This window comes from Oncorhynchus clarkii, chromosome 29 (assembly GCF_045791955.1).
Source record: "Oncorhynchus clarkii lewisi isolate Uvic-CL-2024 chromosome 29, UVic_Ocla_1.0, whole genome shotgun sequence".
NCBI classification, from domain to species: Eukaryota; Metazoa; Chordata; class Actinopteri; order Salmoniformes; family Salmonidae; genus Oncorhynchus; species Oncorhynchus clarkii.
Genome location: NC_092175.1, coordinates 27,899,030 through 27,921,975, shown reverse-complemented (window position 1 = coordinate 27,921,975; position 22,946 = coordinate 27,899,030). Strand labels below are relative to the sequence as shown.

General features: G+C 44.1%; 1 protein-coding gene across 6 annotated transcripts in view; it reads right to left on the bottom strand.

Annotated features, from left to right (window-relative positions):
- Positions 1-16,609, bottom strand: part of LOC139387823 (lysine-specific demethylase 6B-like) — a 36,464-nt gene extending 19,855 nt beyond the window's left edge. Inside the window, exons 1-2 of one of the 6 annotated variants that reach the window (XR_011629225.1) lie at positions 16,421-16,575; positions 12,113-12,268 (exon numbers count right to left, since the gene is read on the bottom strand). The gene's annotated coding sequence lies outside the window, so the exon portion shown is untranslated. Of the gene's footprint in view, positions 1-5,190; positions 5,314-12,112; positions 12,272-14,275; positions 14,465-16,420 lie in introns of those variants that run through there. The other 5 variants (XM_071134069.1, XM_071134070.1, XM_071134071.1 and 2 more) reach the window with 5 other exon arrangements.
- Positions 16,610-22,946: the final 6,337 nt, after the last annotated feature.

The following is a 22,946-nucleotide window of genomic DNA, read 5'->3' as shown; positions in this document are numbered from 1 at the left end:
TTTAGCTTCCAAATGAGAGATTTGGGTTTTCATAAGGTTAGGGCTCTGCTTAATCAGTGGCCCGTCCCTGTGAAGGGACATGGGTTATAAAACTTTTCAAACACGCCCTCCTCTCCCTTCCTATAGAAAGCCTTGACGACAATATAACCTTCTGTTTCGAGGATGTGAGGACGACGGTCTGATGTCAGAATGGTTCAGATAATAACTACAGAACGAAGCCAACATCAGCGTGAGCTTTGGTTGTGAATGGTATGAACTTTGAACTCTTATTCACTACAGAAGTGATACCTCCTAGCCATTGAGTTAGCAACAGCAGCTGCAAACGAGGGTTAGGAAGGAACAGACAGTGTCCCGTCTATCACACAACGACGTTCCTACAACGTATCCAATTGACCACCAGAGACATTCTTCAAAGGACAAAGGACTCGGTTTGGCAACACGGCCTTCCATCTACCACCAACCTACCGAAGCGCAGCTCAGAGTAAATATTTATTGCATTTTCCTTTTCCAAATGGGCGGTAATTTAGAATGCATAAGATACTGTATTTACGATAGCACAACTTCTTCCTTCAAACCCAGACCCTTTTCTTTTGTGTAACAAGCTGTCATATCTGTTCCGCCCACTAGGGACGTTTTCCTTTATGACGTAATTTGTAATCAAGTTATGATTAATTATGTGTATGTGTAATTCTGTGTGATTAGTTAGGTATTTAGTAAATAAATAATTAAACCCAATTTTGCATTGCTGATTCAACTTGTTAGCCAGGGTTCGTGAAGATAACCAAGAATTTACAACTTTCAGATGAGACTGAATTAAGGTGACGATTAATATTGACTGCTATTGATGTAAAATATTACTAAATCTTTAAGAGTTTATTCGGAAGATAACAGCTCTATAAATATTATTTTGTGGTGCCCCGACTCTCTAGTTAATTACATTTACATGATTAGCTCAATCAGGTCATCTTAATTACGGAGAAATTATTTTATAGAATAGCATAATCACTTAATCCGGCATAGCCAAAGACACGACAGTAGTTTAGATGAATATGGTGCCCAGAGTAAACTGTCTGCTACTCAGGCCCAGTTGCTAATATATGCATATTATTAGTAGATTTGGATAGAAAACACTCCGAAGTTTCTAAACTGTTTGAATGATGTCTGTGAGTATAACAGAACTCATATGGCAGGCAAAAACCTGAGAAAATATCCAACCAGGAAGTGGGAAATCTGAGGTTTGTAGTTTTTCAACTCATTCCCTATCGAATGCACAGTGGCTATGGGGTCAAATTGCACTTCCTAAGGCTTCCACTAGATGTCAACAGTCTTTAGAACCTTGTTTTATGCTTCTACTGTGAAGTGGGGGCGAATGAGAGGGGAATGAGTCAGAGGTCTGCCAGAGAGCCACGAGCTGGCCACGCGCGTTCACGTGAGGGTTAGCTTGAGTTCCATTGCATTTCTGAAGACAAAGGAATTCTCCGGTTGGAACATTATTGAAGATTTATGTTAAAAACATCCTAAAGATTGATTCTATACTTCGTTTGACATGTTTCTATGGACTGTAAATTAACTTTTTTACTTTTCGTCTGGACCTAGTGATCGCGCATCATGAATTTGGATTACCGGGCTAAACACGTAAACAAAAAGGAGGTATTTGGACATCAATTATGGACATTATCGAACAAAACAAACATTTATTGTGGCACTGGGATTCCTGGGAGTGCATTCTGATGAAGATCATCAAAGGTAAGTGAATATTTATAATGCTATTTCTGACTTCTGTTGACTACACAACATGGTGGATATCTGTTTGGGTTGTTTTGGTCTCTGAGCGCTGTACTCAGATTATAGGATGGTGTGCTTTTTCAGTAAAGCTTTTTTGAAATCTGACACAGCGGTTGCATTTAGGAGAAGTGTATCTATAATTCCGTGCATAGTAATTGTATCTTAAATCAATTTTTATTATAAAACTGTAAATTGATGTGGCTCTCTGAAAAAAATCACTGGATGTTTTGTAACTACTGAACGTAACACGCCAATGTATACCGAGATTTTTTTATAGAAATATGAACTTTATCGAACAAAACATACATGTATTGTGTAACATGAAGTCCTATGAGTGTCATCTGATGAAGATCATCAAAGGTAGTGATTACTTTTATCTCTATTTCTGCTTTGTGTGACTCCTCTCTTTGGCTGGAAAAATGGCTGTGTTTTTCTGTGACTTGGCTCTGACCTAACATAATTGTTTGGTTTGCTTTCGTCGTAAAGCCTTTTTGAAATCGGACACTGTGGTGGGATTAACAAGAAGTGTATCTTTAAAATGATGTAAAATACTTGTATCTTTGAGGAATTTTAATTATGGGATTTCTGTTGTTTTGAATTTGGCGCCCTGCACTTTCACTGGCTGTTGTCATATCGATCCCATTAGCGGGATCTCAGCCCAAAGCAAATCAGACGGTACGATTTTCTTGTGTTTTTAATTTACGGATAGCCAGCGGCAAACTCCAATACGTATAATTTACAAACAAATAATTTGTTTTTATTGAGTCTGCCAGATCAGAGGCAGTAGGAATGACCAGGGGTGTTGTCTTGATAGGTGCATGAAAGCATAAAAAAATGTAACGAGCATTCAAAATGTAACGAGTACTTTTGCATGTCAGGGAAAATTCATGGAGTAAAAAGTACATAATTTTCTTTAGGAATGTAGGGAAGTAAAAGTAGTCAAAAATATAAATAGTGATTGTGGAAGGACCAAGCTAACCCGTCTTCAGCCGTCAACATGGGAGTTGTTAAAAGGGGACAAAGAGGACCGGAAGGACTCTGACAAGCCCGTTCCCTGACTAATCCCGGCACGTCCGCCACCAAAATGACCGAACCCACTCCGGAAGAGGGAGAAATCACACAACAGGGTCGGTGCTATAAATGCCAGTCTCCGGACCATTACGCCCCACAATGTCCCAGAAAGGACGAGTCCATGGCCACCGAGTCAGCGCTGGCCGTCCCCGCGCATCCTGGTCCGAGACGGCAGGATTACCCCTCTTGGTTAGCAGAAATAGCCCCAGCCCCAGAGATTCCGGCTCGAATAGAAGGACGAGACATGGTAGCCATTCTCGACTCGGGAAGTATGGTTACTTTAGTGGAGGAGCAGGTGACCATAGCAACACTGCTGCCAGACAAAGTAGCCGTCTCCTGTATCCATGGAGACACCCACTATTACCCCACCCTGATTCTGTCCATTCTCACGCCGAAAGGAAGGTGTACAGTCAGGGCGAAAGTACCCCAGCTGAAGGTTCCATTATTGATCGGGAGAGACTGTCCCCTATATAAGGAGCTTCGGCAGGTGACGTTACGCACCGGACAAAGGGGACCAGGTCTTCCTATCACAGGGGGGCAGGAATGCAGAGAAATAACAAAACTAATCCAAGCCTGAGATGCCTAGCCTGAGATGCAAAACCAATCCAAGCCTACAAGGAAACCTAGCCTCGGCCTCGTCCTCTGGAGCAGAGGAAGAAATACAGACACAACGCCATCTCTACGTTCGACAAGTATCCCATGCCCCACGTGCATAAACTCCTGGAGCGCTTAGGAAAGCCAAGTTCATCACCATCCTGGATTTGATGAAGGGCTATTGGCAAGTGCCGGTGGCTCCCAAGGACAGTCCAAAGACTGCCTTCGCCACACCGGAGGAGCTTTTTCAGTATGAAGATGCCCTTCGGACTGCATGGGGCTGCAGCAACTTTCCAACGCCTCATGGATGCCATTCTACAACCCAATCAATAGTACGTGGCGGCGTACATAGACGATGTGGTCATCCACAGCGAGGACTGGGATAGCCACCTCCTGAGACTACGGGCAGTGCTCGTGAGCCTGGAGGGTACAGGGCCAATCCCAAAAAAACACTGCTTGGGTCTGTCTGAAGCGGAATACCTGGGATACACTGTGGGGAACTGAAAAATATGCCCACAGGCCATTCGGGACTGACCTCGGCCCCAGACAAAGCGGGACGCCGTTTCATCCCAAGATATGCAACCATTGCCAACCCCCTCACAAACCTCACCAAGAAAAACTTGCCAAACCGGTTAGTGTGAAAGGACGAGACGGAAGTTGCTAAAAGATAGCCTGTGCTCTGATCCCGTCCCGCATGCTCCTGACTTCTCCCAAGAGTTCATTGTGCAAGTAGATGCCTCAGATACGGGGCTCGGCGCCGTCTTAGCTCAGGGTGAAGGCGAAGCAGAGAGGCCTATCTCTTTATAAGTTGGAAGCTCAGTGATCAGGAACAGAGATATGCTACCGTAGAGAAAGAGGCCTAGCCATTAAGTGAGCCCTCGATTATCTCTGGTACTACCTACTCGGGTGTAGGTTTGCCCTCGTTACTGACCATGCTCCCCTCGCGTGGATGGCCAGCAAGAGAAACAATAACAACAGAATAGCCAGATGGGAATGCAGACGCGCGACCAAGATGGTGCGTCTGGTGCCCGACCCTCCAGTCCGGTCCTGAGGGGGGAGGTATGTGGAAGGACCACCAGAGGGCAGGCTGCTCCCACTGACAGAAGCCCAGCCCGGCATGTGAGTCAAGGTGATCAGAGGCAATTAAGCACAGCTGATGGTACTAATGAGCTATTCTCTTCCCCCTACAAGAGAGAGGAGGGAACTGGCAGAGGGGGGAGAAAGAAAAGAGTGTTTGCTTCTCCAAGGGAGAGGACGTACCTTTCAGAAGGGAGATGAAGGGGACAAACTACCTCGATCCGGACCACCACCCGAAGGGACCTCTCCACGGACGGATCGTTAAGGCGGTGACACACCCATGATTTGTGTTATAGTTTAAAGATACTCTCCTTATGTTCCTTATTCTTGTAAAGAAGATTTGTGTTTTCCTTGGGAGATAATCCTTGAATGTGTTGTAGTGTTTAAGAAGAAATAAATACCTCAATAGAGAACTTTGTTCAATTAAGAATTAATTAATGAACAATTACCTGTACCTGACTCGTTTATTCCACCTTTCCGCTTTAGAGCAACCTCAAGGTACTTGGTCCGCTTACATAATGTAAAGTACAGATAGCCCAAAAATATACTTAAGTAAAAGTAATTTACTTACACCACTGTACATGTTAATGCACCTCCAACACTGCACTACAAATCCCTACAATGGTACACATTATAACTGCTATCGTCCACACGCCTACTTACCTTTAGGCACTGGTCCAAGATCAGCTTTACTATAATAACAACAAAGAAATTAGTTGCAGCTACACACACACACACACAACACTATCCTCTCCTCTCTCCTTTTCTGTTTCACTTTCTCTCCGTGTCTGCCTCCTAATCTACTGGAACAGTAGTTTGTTTGTGGTGAGCAGGCAGGCAGTTTATCACCAGTCAACCAGACCTGCACCCTGCAACCAGCCCCTCTCTGATCACCAACTCCCAGCAGCAACTGCAGCCTGTGGCCAGCCACTGATAAAGGCCTGCCTGCCTGGTTCTCTTAAGAGGACAGATCATAGCAACCGCTTTAGTCTCCAACCATTCTAGTCTGGACATAAAGAGGGCCACAGAGATAGCAGGGAGGGAGATAGAAAAGGGGGCAGAGCTGATTTTCAATTTATAGATGGAATATGCATGTGTGAGACAGCAACAGAAATGGAGAACGTGTGTGTATGAATGTACTTTATCTGACAGTGAAAATGACTTTCCCATTTTTTTAATCTTATTTTTATTTCACCTTTATTTAACCAGGTAGGCCAGTTGAGAACAAGTTCTCATTTACAACTGCGACCTGGCCAAGATAGAGCAAAGCAGTGCGACACAAACAACAGAGTTACACTTGGAATAAACACACGTACAGTCAATAACACAATAGAAAAGTCTATATACAGTGTGTGCAAATCTAGTAAGATTTTGGAGTTAAGGCAATAAATAGGCCATAGTGGTGAAATAATTACAATTTTGCAATTAAACACTGGAGTGATAGATGTGCAGAAGATGAATGTGCAAAGAGAGATACTGGGGTACAAAGGAGCACAATAAATGAATAACAATATGGGGATGAGGTATTTGGGTGGGCTATTTACAGATGGGCTATGTACAGGTGCAATGATCGGTAAGCTGTTCTGACAGCTGATGCTTAAAGTTAGAGAGGGAGATATAGGTATTCAGCTTCAGTGATTTTTGCTATTTGTTCCAGTCATTGGCAGCAGAGGACTGGAAGGAAATGCGACCAAAGGAGAAGTTGGCTTTGGGGGTGACCAGTGAAATATACCTGCTGGAGCACGTGCTATGGGTGGGTGCTGCTATGGTGACCAGTGAACTGAGATAAGGCGGGGATTTACTTAGCAAAGACTTATAGATGACCTGGAGTCAGTGGGTCTGGCGACGAATATGTAGCGAGGGCCAGCCAACGAGAGCATACAGATCGCAGTGGTGGGTGGTATATGGGGCTTTGGTGACAAAACGGATGGCACTGTGATAGACTACATCCGATTTGCTGAGTAGAGTGTTGGAGGATATTTTGTAAATGACCGAAGTCAAGGATCAGTAGGATGGTCAGTTTTATGAGGGTATGTTTCTAGATTTAATTTTGGATTGGAGATGCTTAATGTGAGTCTGGAAGGAGAGTTTACAGTCTAACCAAACACCTAGGTATTTGTAGTTGTCCACATATTCTAAGTCAGAACCGTCCAGAGTAGTGATGCTAGACCGGCGGGCGAGTGCGGGCAGCGATCGGTTGAAGAGCATGCATTTAATTTTACTTGCATTTAAGAGCAGTTGGAGGCCACGGAAGGAGTGTTGTATGGCATTGAAGCTCTATGATGTTTATAATAATGATAATACTACTCTGTACTAAAGCACAATGCAAACACACATGCACATAAGGAATGTCTCTTATATGTTCCATATGGACAGCTGTACATTGCAAGTTATTACATGTCCTAAATGATCTCTCTGACTAAATTGTGGTTTGCAAATCAGCTCCATTCCATTCAGATGTTTGGTACAGTAGTTGCAGTGACAAGGGAAAACAAGGCCAGTCAGCTGTGTGTGGCCATGCCCATGTCTGACCTACCTTTGAATGAGTCTCTCCTTTCTCTCTCTTAATCCTCATCCTTTTCTCTTATCCCGAGATACTATGATGCTAAACTGAAACGCCAGTTTTGCCTGTTATGGTTTCACTACTTTTCTTATACACTGAATAAATAACTTAAAGCGCTGCCCATCCATAGGATCTGCTCAATTAATACAATTGTGTGTGCGAGTGTGTGTGTATGCTTGCATGCGTGTGTGTGTGTGTGTTTGCGAATGCGTGTTTGGAGTCAAGTCAAATTGAGGTAAACATGCTGCCTTATTATCAGTAAAACCCAAATATTCCGACCCAGGGAACTGGCCTGTGACTTAGTGAATCAGAGTAAACACACATTGTACTCATTGTGTAAAGCAGCCAGAAACACTAATTCCTTCCTTCCTTCCTTCCTTCCTTCCTTCCTTCCTTCCTTCCTTCCTTCCTTTCTTCCTTCCTTTCTTCCTTCCTTCCTTCCTTCCTGCTCCTTCACTTGTCTGGCCACTCAATCAGCCACACCCCTCCCCCCAACTTCTGTGCACTTCATTCTGATGAATGGACAATCGCTCTTTCAAGCAGGGGTTATGGATGGACGAGGGGGGGGGGGGGCTGCTCAAAGTAGTCCTTGTGCATAGAGTTGTATGGTTTGTTAAACTCTGAAATCAATGGTTTTTGTTTGACATACATTTTAAAGTGAAAGATCTGAGTCAAAGTGTAATTCCGTTACCGTGGAATTGCCCAAAGCGATATAGACTTTAGGTAGAACAAGAACTCAGAACATTTTATAAGACAAAGTTATCAAATATATGGTAAGAGTGTTTGTGAGGGCTGCAAATATGCATTATAATATCTTGATTCTATAGTGTTCTTCCAAGTTACATATCCAATAATCTAGCACTTCTAGAGATCTATGCTCCATGGATGCATTCTTCACCATAATGTATGTCAGATCTAGTGAGTCTACAGGTACATGTCTGCCTCCAGGCTTGTGCCATTAATGAATTAGGACAACAAAAGGAGGACAGGTGAGAGGGGGAACATGATATCAGCCCTGTGTGTGTTTTTTTTATGTATTTAATTTTTTTTTTTTTAACCTTTATTTAACTAGGCAAGTCAGTTCAGAACAAATTCTTATTTACAATGACGGCCTACCGGGGAACAGCGGGTTAACTGCCTTGTTCATGGGCAGAACGACATATTTTTACCTTGTCAGCTTGGGGATTCAATCCAGCAACCTTTTGGTTACTGGCCCAACGCTCTAACCACTAGGCTACCTGCTGCCCCAATCTTTGTCTATGGAGTGTGTGTGCGTGCACGTGTATGTATGTGTGTGTGCACGTGTATGTATGTGTGTGTGCACGTGTGTGTGTGTGTGTGTGAGACCGCAGAGGGATTATAGTATGTCAGCACACAGGAAATCTCTCTAATTCAGGGGGTGAGAGGGTGTAGGGGAAAAATAGCTATTTTTACATCCTCCTTGTGTCCACAGGCAGAGAATAGACTTTGCTTACTCATCTACTGTAGCTGTCAATATACAGCAAACACTGTATACACACATACACTAACCCTCTCTCACACAGATACCAGTATGCAGCACTGTGCATTGTCTCTCACAGAAACATTATGCACACAAACAAATGCACACACACACACACTTAGAATAATAAAGAATGTATTGTTTATACAAAATACATGATAGATAGACCGCTCATACACTGTATATACAAAAGTATGTGGACATCCCTTCAAATTAGTGGATTAGACTATTTCAGCCACACCTGTTGCTAACAGGTGAATAAAATCGAGCACACAGCCATGCAATCTCCATAGACAAACATTGACAGTAGAATGGCCTTACAAAAGAGCTCAGTGACTTTCAACATGGCACTGTCATAGGATGCCACCTTTCCAACAAGTCAGTCCGTCAAATGTCTGCCCTGCTATAGCTACCCCAGTCAACTGTAAGTGCTGTTATTGTGAAGTGGAAATGTCTAGACGCAACAACGGCTCAGCCGCGAAATGGTAGGCCACACAAGCTCACAGAATGGGACCGCCCAGCGCTGAAGTGCGAAGCGTGTAAAATTAGTCTGTCCTTGGTTGCAACACTCACTACGGAGTACAGTGCCAGCACAACAACTGTTCGTCCGGAGCGTCATGAAATGTGACTTGTTTCAGGAAACTAGGTGTATGTTGCGAGTCACTACTTCACTTTCTTTTTAACCAAAATGCGTTTTTTGGCAGAAATGCCTTCTGGAACATGTGAACTTTCATGTGCCTTAATAACAGACTTGTATGCCATCTGTAAATACGAATACAATTGTTAAATTACGAGCCTAGTTGGATTAGCCACAGAAAAAGACAGCAATCTTCCCGCTAGCCATGATTTTGCTGAGATAATGAATGGGCTGGACATGCCGAGAGATGAGTTCAGATTGGTCTGCAATATAACACACTTCTGTCTATTTGAGCTGGTCAGTATGTGTAGGTAATCCTGTCTAACACTGCTTTTTTTAAAGTATTGCATAGTAGAACTGCATAAGTGTTGCTCTCCACTTTCTGAAGGACCAAGTTTTGAAATCAGTGGAATTAAAGTATGATAGCTAAGGAGATTGAGAAAACAACTGTCTCTGGATTACATCTTCAAACTAAGGGCAACCATGGCATTTGTGAGGCATCCATCCATGATGTATAAGGGTAAAATAGTCTAGCTAGCTACATTTTCAGATATTAGACATTTCTAATTATGACAAAGTCGTTTTCATTTCAAGTTAGTATACTGTTAGCTAGCTAGCTAACATTAGCTGGCGGGTTTGCAAGCTAACATTACATGTATGATCTTATTATTCGTATCTCAAAGCCATTTGCTTTGCTAGTTATAGACTAATGTTAGCTAGCTAACATTGAACTGGGTTGGTTAGCTACCTGCAGATTAATACAGGGTAGTAACATCATGAGTTGGGATTATGATTCATTGTTGACCTAGCAAGCTAGCTACATGTCTTAACAAAAGACTCCACTATGCAAGTAACCATTTCAATAGATTGTCACTGCGACAACTGTTGATCAAAGTAGCTGGTAAATTTGCTCTGGCTATCTACTCCGATTTCAGAGCACTCTGGAGTGTGCTAGAGCGCAGAATAACTGACGAATTTACGAATGCTCAACCCCCAATGAATATGGCCGGTGTCAGTAAACGTTGGCAAAAAAAGTAAATTGCTGCTAGCAGCACAGTTAAAGACACCAACGCTCTGGATAACATAAAAACAGCCTAACCAGCTCTGCAAGGGTGAGTAAAATGGTCAGTTAGCTGTTCTCTCATTTGTATCTGGAAGTAGCTAGCAAGCTAGCCAATGTTAGCTTTGTTGTTAGACTGTTGTTGTTAGGACAGAACGCTCGGATCAACCCTTAAAGAGATGGGTGGGGCTAAAGCTTAAGAGGGTGTAAACGATGCTGAAACATTCAAAGGCCCTTTTCTCAAAAGTGAGGTTACAAGTTTATCAATTTTCGAAGCAGAATTACTTTCCCATTGTTCCTCAAATACAGTGTATGATATACCATTTTGTAGCTCTGTGTCTCTGCTTTTATCCAATGTAAAAAACACAATTTCAAATTTGCTACATAAGACCAAATCAGGGCGGTTGGTCACAAACGGGTTTCAATGGCCGAGCAGCCTTACACAAGACCAAAAACACCATGTGCAATGCCAAGCGTCGGCTGGAGTGGTGTAAAGCTCACCGCCATTGGACTCTGGAGCAGTGGAAACATTCTCTGGAGTGATGAATCACGCTTCACCATCTGGCAGTCCGATGGACAAACCTGGGTTTTGCGGATGCCAGGAGAATGCTACCTGCCCCAATGCATAGTGCCAACTGTAAAGTATGGTGGAGGAGAAATAATGTCTGGGGCTGTTTTTCATGGTTCGGGCTAGGCCCTTAGTTCCAGTGAAGGGAAATCTTCACACTACAGTATACAATGATTTTCTAGACGATTCAGTGCTTCCAACTTTGTAGCAACAGTTTGGGGAAGGCCCTTTCCTGTTTCAGTATGATAATTCTTTTGTGCACAAAGCAAGATCCATACATAAATGGTTTGTTGAGATTGGTGTGGAAGAACTTGACTGGCCAGCACATAGCCCTGACCTCAACCCCATCGAACACCTTTGGGCTGAATTGGAACACCGACTGCAAGCCAGGCCTAATTGCCCAACATCAGTGCGCGACCTCACTAATGGTCTTGTGGCTGAATGGAAGCAAGTCCCCGCAGCAATGTTCCAACATCTAGTGGAAAGCCTTCCAAGAAGAGTGGAGGCTGTTTTCGCAGCACAGGAGGGGACCAACTCCATATTAATGCCCATGATTTTGGAATGAGATGTTCGACAAGCAGATGTCCACATACTTTTGGTCATGTAGTGTATCTCATCTCTATCTGGTCCACATCACATACACAATACAGTATACAGAGTTGCAATGGTCAGCGTGTCTCTAGTGCTTCCTGCCTGGTGCCTGAGATCACCATAGCAATCAATAATGATTCCATTTCCTCCACAAATACCTCTATCTATACTCCCCCACTACTATTCTACCCCAAGCCGTGTCTCACACATGACCTCTAACACACACATGCAGGAATTCTGTTTCCAATGCACAGAGAGGGAGTAGAAGGAGAGTCAGAGAGAGAGAGACAGCGAGAGAGAGAATGGGCATTTCATAAGACAAATGGAGAAGTGTACTGTATAGCTGAGTGAGTGGAGGGTGGAGGAAGGGGGTGGCTCCACATTTCATCTTTAGTATCTCCAGCAGCACAAAGAGAGGGACAGTCAGTCAGTTGCTTCAGTCTGCAGCCCTCCATCTGTGTCTGTCACCAAGAAGACTGGTGTCTCCATCCATGACACTGTCACCAGAGAAATCACTGTCCCCAAACCTTACTATATCTCCATGGTAACTGGTGTCTCTGTCACCAGAGAAATACATATCCCTCTCCGGGGCAACCTCGGTCTCTTACTGTGACCCCCTGCCAGTGTGTGTGTGTGAGAGAGGAGAAGGAGCATTCTAGTCTTACCTTGCTGCTGAGTGCTGTGAGAGAGAGAGAGAGAGGGGGAGACAGTCTCTCTGGTCCCAGCTGTGTGAAGATGCCACTCACTCAGGGAGAGCGAGACAGCAGCCCACTTCAGCTTCAGTCTGACGTCCCGTTAAACAGAACGGGCATCCACTACCTCTGCTAGCCGGCACACACATACACGCACAGGAGAGAGGGAGGAGAAACCACTGTCAGGTAGGACACAGATGTGAGGACATGAAAGGGGTTATTGTCTGAAAAGAAGGTATGTATTGCCATTCCATTCTTCCATCTTGTCATTCCTCTCTTGTCCTCCCCTCTCCCCCCTCTCTTTCCCTCTTTCTCTCCCGCTCCCTCTCTGTCACAAACACTGTTTTCTCTGGCGTTTCTCCCCTCAGTAGACAGACAAAGAAAGGGAAGGAATGGCTCAGTAGAGAAGGCAGAGAGGAAGAGCGAGAGAAGCGAGAGTGAGGATGGCCCTGCCCCCTTTGACCAACCAGTCGGATGTAATTTATTTTTGCCTTCCTTTCTCTGGCCACTCACATAACGCCTCGTCACATCTCCTATTCCAGCCCCATTCAACAAGACTAATTCCTGTCTACCTCACTCCTTCTCTCACTCTCTCTCTACACATGTCTGTCTCTCTCTCTCTCTCTCTCTGTCTCTCACTCCACATGTCTGTCTCTCACTCCACATTTCTGTCTCTCACTCTCTCTCCACATGTCTGTCTCTCTCTCTCTCCACATGTCTGTCTCTCTCTCTCTCACCACATGTCTGCCTCTCACTCTCTCACCACATGTCTGCCTCTCACTCTCTCACCACATGTCTGCCTCTCTCACACTCTCTCTCATCCTGTATCCTTGGCAACAAATGATATAATTTACCCCAGAGTCAAGATCAAGACTCTGCTTTACAGAGACACCTTTCCTTCACTGTGCGCTTGTGTGTGTGTGTGTGTGTGTGTGTGTGTATGTGTGTGTGAGGGCTGCACCTGACTGTCTGCATCCCCCTGCTATTTGTGTGTGTGTGTGTGTGTACATTTGTGTATGTCTGTGTGTTTGTGCATGCATACACCAGTTTCTAGGGAAATGAAAGCATAAGGAAGGTTTGTGTGCTCTGGCGGCTGACTTGTTTTTCAATTAGCGTGTGGATTTCAGTGCAGAGGGAGTGTGATTGTGTATCTCTTTGTCTCTCTCTCTCTCTCTCTCTCTCTCTCTCTCTCTCTCTCTCTCTCTCTCTCTCTCTCTCTCTCTCTCTCTCTCTCTCTCTCTCTCTCTCTCTCTCTCTCTCTCTCTCTCTCTCTCTCTCTCTCTCTCTCTCTCTCTCTCTCTCTCTCTCTCTCTCTCTCTCTCTCTCTCTCTCTCTCTCTCTCTCTCTCTCTGTGTGTGTGTAGGTGTATGTGTATGTGTAAATGGCCCTTGAGATATGAGTGTCAATGATATTATGACATTCCCATTATTAGTACCCATTCATTAGTTCAGATGTCGTTATGTGGGTTGTGGTATGTGGCTTGTGTTATGTGGGTTATGAAAAGGGAAAAACGTCTTAAATCCGTTATTAATTGCATCTCTTATTAACATCTGGAAAGATAAACATCTAAGAGGATAAGTCGCCTCTAAACTGTGATATGGGCCTATAGATGTTCATAAAGAACTGAAGTTCCCCCACTGCTGCAAGAAGCCCTTCTCCAATGACTTATTATTCAATCACACTACTAAACCAGTTACATTCCTTTCCTGAATAACCTTGTTCTTAGTCAACTCCTCCTCATACACTATCTAGATTTTCTCTCCTCCATCCCTTCCCTTCTCTCCTCTCTTCCTATCTCTTCTCTCAAGTCAGGTGCCAGCTCCAGGGGTGAGACTGACCATCCCACTCCTTCAGAATTAGTTTATACTAGAAGACATGTTGGCCTCAGTGACCAACCAGCCATGGTGCAGAATAACACTGAGCACAATAGACATCTGCCAATGGAAGTCATATGCTTTCAAATCTCCTATTTTAGTTGCCTCAATAGACAATAGTCTCAAAGTTTGCAGAAATGTTGAGGTTAAAGCAAAATGTCAAACCCTGGCTTTGAACTTTTCTGAAAATGACTCAAGAACAGTAGTGTCCCTCAACCAAAGAGGCAGAAACAACTGATTCCAATACAGCAATAATCCTCACCTGTTACGCTACACTGACACAGTGTGTTTGTATCAGCCTGCTGGTGGCATAGCAACCCAGTGCAGATGTGTTACCCTCTGTGTGGGTGAACATGGCGGAGCCTCTACAGTCAGTGCAGGAACCACAATGATACTATCTTATATGGGGGGATGAGCTGCACCACCACACCACACCTGGCTCTGATCACACCTAAACAAATAGAACAAACTGACAGAGAGAGAGCTGGGAAAGTGAGGGCTTTCACTTCTCAGCACTTAGAGTTGCAACATTCTGGTAACATTCTCAAATTGCACAGGTTTTCCAGAAATCCTGGTTGTAGGATTCTTCCAACTGGGATTTCTGAAAAACCTGGGAATTTTGGAAAATGTACTGACATTTTGGCCCCCTACTTCTCAGTCAGACCTATAATACAAAACTACACAAATCAGCCTGAAATACAGACGGACACGGTAGCAAACAGACAAACTGACACATACACCCTCGACACCACAAACCATATGTATGTAGCCTACTGTAGGTAATCCATGTTTTTAAGACAATGTAAAGGCTGATGTTGACCTGAGTTGACACAAAGCAGAAAGCAGGAGATTAATATAAATTGCTTTTCTAAAAATAACTTTCTACAGCTCTGCTCTCCGTCCCCTTCTTTCCCACATCTACCTTCTCTCCAAAATGGAGGCTTCTTCCTCTGTATGCTCCAGAAAGCACAGACCTCAGAGGGGTACTGGAATGTACCACTGCAGGCTTGGAACAGGGGGGACGGAGGTGAGCGTCTTTTTTTACCAACAGACCAGGTGGCAAGAACACCAACAGACCAGGTGGCATTTCAAAGACGACAACAGTGAAGGAGTGTGTGTGGTTGTGTGTTAGTGAGCGAGTCTGTGTCTGTGTGTGTGTGTGTGTGTTAACGTGTCAGAGAAAGTGTGTCTGGGCGAGTACATCCAAATGTCTGGTTGTCATGGTGATAATCACTAGGAACATGTATTGGCAGGGCAGGCACTGTATGATCTGTGACACTGCAGGGGGTGGAGGGGCTGTGTCCTCAGACAGCCATCACACTGACCCCTCACCCCTGACCTCTAATAACAAATACAAACATTTACCACTAAATTCCTGCAATGAAACACAAACACCCACACAAATCTGACCACCTGGAACCTATTTGGGAGGAAATTAAAACAGACAGCTGGTGTGTGTGCTGAACATTAACCTCATAATAGAATCACCATGGTCAAGTGGTTGGGTGCACTGGTTGGTAACCAGTGGTGGACACAGAAGAAACGCACCCTGATGCCCAGAGTGTGTGTTAGGGTGTTAGTATCCACGTGGGTGAGTTGTTGTGGTTTAACGAGGGGAAACAAGGCTATTCTTTACTCATTCTATTTGCAGCCACCAGAGGAGAGTGAGTCACTGTACTGTATAAATACTGCACTAAATGTAGGTCAACGATGCCCAACCATTTTTAGCACAAGGAAGACACCAGCGTCTTTAGCCCACTATCAGGCTCCCTGTCTGGGCTGTGCACACTAGGAAACCCCCTGGCAAGCTTGAATCTAAAAGGCCTGCATTGTCATTAAACTTCTGAACAATACACTGGGTATATCCAATTCATTTTAACCCTATGACCTTTTAGCCTTTTAGCAATAAACTGGCAGGCAGCACTCCCTATCGGAAAGCTTTCTATTGACACTATGTTAATCACCTCCAGCACGGGAATATAATGTTACTATCTCTGTTTTACTACCGTGTCACAGCAACCAAACACACTCATCAACACAGACCAAAAACACTGTTGCTATAAAGTACAAGTCGATGCCTGAGTCTAAACAGAGGCTTAGAGACAAATCAGCTGACTGTGTTTAAGTACAGTGTGTGTGTGGGCCTGTGTGCATATGCATGTGTGTGGGTGTGTGTGTGTGTGTGCATGCTTAACTGTGCTGCACAATCTGCAGACATAGACAGAATACAGTATGTACACATTAAGCTACAGTTTGTGCATTGTGCTGTAGTCCGATATGAACACAGACTTACAGACATGTCCCAACACACAAACACCAGTAGACGTACCATAACAATATTTGCAAAAAGGCAGACACACACAATTGCACACCTACTGAACACACATACACACATTTCTTGTTTTACCTGTTATTTCCTTTGTTTTCACACCTTGGCTCCTCTCCCTTTTCCTCTGTCCTCCTCCTCGTCTCCCCCAATCCTCTCCTCTTTCTCTCGTCCCTCTCCTCTTCTCCTGGTTTCCTCTCCTCTCTGATGCTCAGGCTCTAACACCAGACTGATCCACGTGCAGAGACCGGAGGGGCGGGGCCACACACCGCCATTTAATTCACACCGGCCAATGAGGAAGCGGGTCTCCTGTCAATCACCCAACATTAAAAGGGGGAGGGGACAAAGACAGAGTCGGCAAGTTCGTTTTGCATTGCCTGGTGCCCCGGGTGGGAGAAGTTTGTTCATTTTAGACCATTCCATTGGTCCTTAACTGAAATCTCCTCCCACCTGGGGCACCGGGACATGCAGAACGAACTTCACCAATGAAAGATAGAGGGTGTGTGTGTGGATTTGGAATAAAGCCAACAGAACTAGAAGCTATTTTTAAACCACCACACTGAGGTAGCAAAGACTCCATTTTCTCTCTGGCAGATATTGCCCAAATCATACAGCATCCTCCATACTCAGTAATGACAACTGTAAAGCTTTCCATCAATACATTTATTTAAAGAAATGACAGCAATGCTCCTACTGTTCCCTTACTGTATTCAAGTGCTCCAATCAGTTGTATTGTGCTCCTTCCATACTGTATGAGACAAGCACTTTACATTTTCATTTAGCACACTATTATTCAGAGTGACTCACAGTAGTGAGGCCATACATTTTAATACTGGTCACCCATTGGCATTGAACCCACAACCCTGTTGTTGCAAGAACCATGCTCTACCAACAGCGCCACACAGGACCCCTTTTTCATCCAAACATAAGATTCACATGCCCTGAATCTTGTCTCGACTACTGCGTGAGTTCACAAAACCTTCCATGCAAAAGCGCCACACGAGAGCAATGAAGTGCCATGGGAAGCTAATGACTGGGACTTCAATTATGTCAGAGGGTAAGACATTACATATGTCACGATAAATCATTTGCAGACAATATATTGGAGGAATATAGATTCATACTGGCAAAGAAGGAGGCTGCACAGACTGTCCTCTGATGGCTGTGTAGAAATGTATGTCTGTGTGATTCATCCGGAGAGAGGTGATTATGTGCTTGGCTCTGGCAGACAGACATTGGAATGAGGGATGACAAATAAGTAGTAGAGGGCGGCTGACCAGGCCAGCAGCACTGGACCCACAGGATGTCAGGTGACTTCTACATGGTCCGGGGGAGGCGGGGCAGGGGGCACTGGGTTTATGTAGGGAGGGTCTTGGTTACATGACTCACAGCCCATACCCTCTAGAGCTGCCTCTCACTGGCCCCTTCTCCTCACCTCACCCACAATCAACCAATACACCAGAGACACAGAGAGAGTAAGAGTAGTAGATAGACACATACCGCCTGAAGGACAGAGAGAGAGAGGGAGAGTCAGTGAAAAACACAGAAGGAGAGAGAGAGAGAGCGTAGATTCCAATGAGTCCAGCTGACTCCCCTTAGCAACAGCCCCAATGCTGTCTCTACCCTATTGGCCAGCCATCTACTCACAGCACAACCCCAAGTGGGCATATCAGCCAATCAGCAGGCCTTGCCGCAGAGCTGGATTCCATTTTCACCATGGAAACTGAACATTACACTCTCCATGTGTGAGTTGTGTAACATGGACCCTTACCCTGGCACTCACACATACACACAGCTTGAATGGTATCTGTCCCTTTCGACCACTTGGCCATCTTGAAAAGCAAATCCAGTGGCTACTTATTTGTATACACTATACATACTGCATATAGCATAGTGGCTCCCGTGCTGTGGCTGCATAATGTGGATGGTGAAATGCTGTGAAATCAGACACAGTATCATGAATCTGTGGAGGTGAATATGGTGTAGTAATTGAAGAATAGATACTTGTAGCAAGAGATGATTTGTGAATGCAAATGAGAGCTTGCTTCATTTACTCTCATGGATTTGTTTATTTTGGTCATCAATGCTAAAGGATGCAAATAGTGTCTGTGTGTGTACACAGGAATGTGGTTCACACAATCATAGACTATTTGAGTAATATTCATAATTTGGTTGAGCTATCTCTTTAAAGGGATACTGCGAGATTTCAAGATGTAGGTAGTTTTCTACTTACCCAGAGTCAGAAGAACTCATGTATACCATTTTTATGTCTCTGCGAGCAGTTTGGAGATTATTGAAGTTAGGATATCATTAGCTTAGCGCAATAGCTTGCAGTCTATCGGTACAGTAGCCAGCTCCTCTCAAAAGCAGAGAAATATACCTTTAAACTACTGCAAAGCTGTGTGGTTGGTCATTTATCGTCTTACAAAGCTATACACAGTAATCAATATTGTATGAATATGTTAATGTTTAATCCTGGCTCTTCATCCCTTTGTGGTTTATGTGTCGGTCTCTACTTGCCTGACTACCCAAACTCCTTGCTCTGGCCAAACGCTACATGACGCCCATGGATGTTAGTTTCTTCTCTGCAATCAGTCTGGACTACATCTGATTACATCTGATGATTTCTAGAACGAAAATCCATTTTAGTGTCACATCTGCTCCTGCAACGCCCTCTACTGCTCATCCTGTGTCTCCTTGATCTGCTGCCACTCCACCAGTACTCTCTCCCTCTCCCTCTCTCTCTTTGTGTGTGTGTGTGATTGTGTGGGCGGAGACAGGTGTGCTGGAGTCAGAGCAGATCCCCACCAGCTGCAACCTGTTCCATAATCAAGACCTCTACAAATAATCAGCCCTGCCACTTCCACTCTGCCAGATTGTAATCTCTACTCAGTCAATCTACGTTTCTAGCCGTTTGTTACTATTCAGATCCTGTTGTGCCTGTTTTCCTTGCCTGACACTGTTATCCTCTCTGCTACAGTTCTGCCCGCTCTGACTCTGGTCCCTGTCTCCAGTCCCACGTCTCGTCATCCTGCTACTCTGTCCTGGATTTCCCACTCTATTACTCCCTTGGATTCCCCTCCGGACCTGCTTACCCTGTCTCAACCCCTCTCACTCCAGCCTCGGCTACTTAATCTCAGATTCTCGGCTGAGTCTGCTCTTGGGTTCCACTCCCCATAACATTTAGAGTGGTTCCTTCTGTCCAGGACCCAGAAACTGTTGGGTTGGGCCAGAGCCAGAACACAGGTGGGTAAAGGGGCATTTTTTAAAATTGTCATTGGCTTTGATACAGATTAGTTAAAAAAAAACACATTTTGACACATCACCATAAACGACTTCAATGACGGAAGTCTCAGACTGAAGTATGTAGAGAACGATATAGATGCGGAAGAATTCCATTTGAGTCATCAGGCAAGGTCTCTATCCCTCTAGTGGTCTATACCAATCATAATCCTCTCGTATTCCTGCAAAAGACTAGTTCCACAAATCGCTGACTCCTTAGCTGGGGTCTGATATTGAAGGAGTTTCCCCTTGAAACCCATCATGTCCGTTGATTGTCTATTGTGGGTGGGCAGACAATATAAATTATATTCAGCCAGTGAGACCTGGTGATCATTTGTTTGGCTGCATGTTTTGCCGTATCGAATATGTAAGGTTTGTTGGTGCTCGTCCCGAGGGAATAAGTATAATAGGAAAATACAGTGCCATTGGAAAGTGTTCAGACCCCTTGACTTTTTCCACATTTTGTTACGTTACAGCCTTATTCTAAAATGGATAAACGAAATAAAAATCCTCAGCAATCTACACAATACCCCATTATGATAAAGAGAAAACAGGTTTTTACAAATGCATTAAAATGACCCTTTGCTATGAGACTCGTAAATGAGCTCAGATGCATCCTGTTTCCATTGGTCATCCTTGATATGTTTCTACAACATGATTGGAGTCCACCTGTGATAAATTCAATTGATTGATGTGATTTGGAAAGGCACACACCTGTCTATATAAGGTCCCACAGTTGACGGTGCATGGCTTGATTTTTCTCTGACATGTCGAAGGAATTATCTGTAGAGTTCTGAGAAAGGATTGTGTCGAGGCACAGATCCGGGGAAGGGTACCAAAACATTTCTGCAGAATTGAAGGTCCCCAAGAACAAGTGGCCTCAATCATTCTAAAATGGAAGACACCAAGACTCTTCCTAAAGCTGGCCGCCCGGCCAAACTGAGCAATCGGGGGAAAAGGGTCTTGGTCAGGGAGGTGACCAAGAACCTGATGGTCACTCTGACAGAGCTCTAGAGTTCCTCTGTGGAGATGGCAGAACCTTCCAGAAGGACAACCATCTCTGCAGCACTCCACCAATCAGGCCTTTATGGTAGAGTGGCCAGACGGAAGCCACACCTCAGTAAAAGGCACATGACAGCCTGCTTGGTGTTTGTCAAAAGGCACCCAAAGACTCTCAGACCATGAGAAACAAGATTCTCTGGTCTGATGAAACCAAGATTGAACTCTTACGGTGAAGAATAGGGGTGGCAGAATCATGCTGTGGGGATGTTTTTCAGTGGCAGGGACTGGGAGACTAGTCAGGATCAAGGCAATGATGAAAGGAGCAAAGTATAGAGAGATCCTTGATGAAAACCTGCTCCAGAGCTCTCAGGGCCTCAGACTGATGTGAAGGTTCACTTTCCAACAGGACAACCACCCTAAGCACACAGCCAAGACAATGCAGGAGTGGCTTCGGGAAAAGTCTCAATGTCCTTGAGTGGCCCAGCCATAGCCTGTATTTAAACCTGAAAATAGCTGTGCAGCAACGCTCCCCATCCAACCTGACAGAGCTTGAGAGGATCTGCAGAGAAGAATGGGAGAAACTCCCCAAATACAGATGTGCCAAGCTTGCAGCGTCCTACGCAAAAAGAATTGAGGGTGTAATCGGTGCCAAATATGCTTCGACAGAGTACTGAGTAAAGGGTCTGAATACTTATGTAAATGTGATTTTTTTATTTGAATAAATTAGCAAAATGTTCTAAACCTTCTTTTGCTTCGTCATTATGGGGTACTGCGTGTAGATTGATGAAGGAAAAATTTTATTTAATCAATTTTAGAATAAAATAGATCAGTGACAAAAAAATATGAATTTAAATCATTTTAATTTCAGGCTGTAACACAACAAAAAGGGGTCTGAATACTTTCCGTAGGCACTGTATAAAAAGTGAAATGTTCCCTCTGTTTCAAATCTTCTGAGCTTTACTTAGAAAAACAAAACACATGTAATTCATAAATTATGTCTATACAGTGCCTTTCAAAATGATTCATACCCCTTGACTTTTCCACATTTTGTTGTGTTACAGCCTGAAATTAAAATGGATTCAATTAAGATTTTGTGTCACTGATCTACACACAATAACCCATAATGTCAAAGTGGAATTATGTTTTTGGAAAAGTTGACAAATTAATAAATTAAAAGCTGAAATGTCTTGAAGTATTCAACTCTTTTTTTATGGCAAGCCTAAATAAATAAATGAGTACAAATGTGCTTAACAAGTCACATAATAAGTTGCATGGACTCACTATGTGTGCAATAATAGTGTTAAACATGTATATATACAAAAGTCTGTGGACACCCCTTCAAATTGGTGGATTCGGCTATTTCAGCCACACCCATTGCTGACAGGTATATAAAATCGAGCACACAGCCATGCAATCTCCATAGACAATTGGCAGTAGAGCTCAGTGACTTTCAACTTGGCACCATAATAGGATGCCACCTTTCCAGCAAGTCAGTTCGTCAAATTTCTTCCCTGCTAGAGCTGCCCCGGTCAGCTGTAAGTGCTGTTATTGTGAAGTGGAAACGTCTAGGATCAAGAATGGCCCAGCCGCAAAGTGGTAGGCCACAGAAGTTCACAGAACGGGACATTTTCTCTGTAGTGATGAATCACGCTTCACCATCTGGCGAATCTGGGATTAGCAGATGCCAGGAGAACGCTACATGCCCCAATGCATAGTGCCAACTTTAAACGTTTGGTGGAGGAGAAATAATGGTCTGGGGCTGTTTTTCAAGGTTTTTCAAATCTTAATGCTACAGCATACAATGACATTCTAGACAATACTGTGCATCCAACTTTGTGGCAATAGTTTGGGGAAGGTCCTTTCCTGTTTCAGCATGACAATGCCCCCGTGCACAAAGCAAGGTCCATACAGAAATGGTTTGTTGAGATCGGTGTGGAAGAACTTGACTGGGCTGCACAAGAGCTCCGACTTTAACCCCATCGAACACCTTTGGGAGGAATTGGAACGCCGACTGTGAGTCAGGCCTAATCGCTCAACATATGTGCCCGACCTCACTAATGCTCTTGTATTTCTTGCCCCACTGACTTGTTGAAGTAGAAATCTTCATCCAAATCGAGGTTAGTGATTGCTGTTCTGATGTCCATAAGCTATTTTCGGTCATAGGAAAGGATGCCGGAAACATTATGTTCAAAAGTTAAAGATCAGCCCCAAAAAAAACACAAAATACCATCTATCCATTGCAGCGCCATTCTTTGAAGCACATTGGCGCGCACTGACTGGAGTCACCTTGTTAGTCAGGGTGTGTTTCACCTGTGCAGGCCCA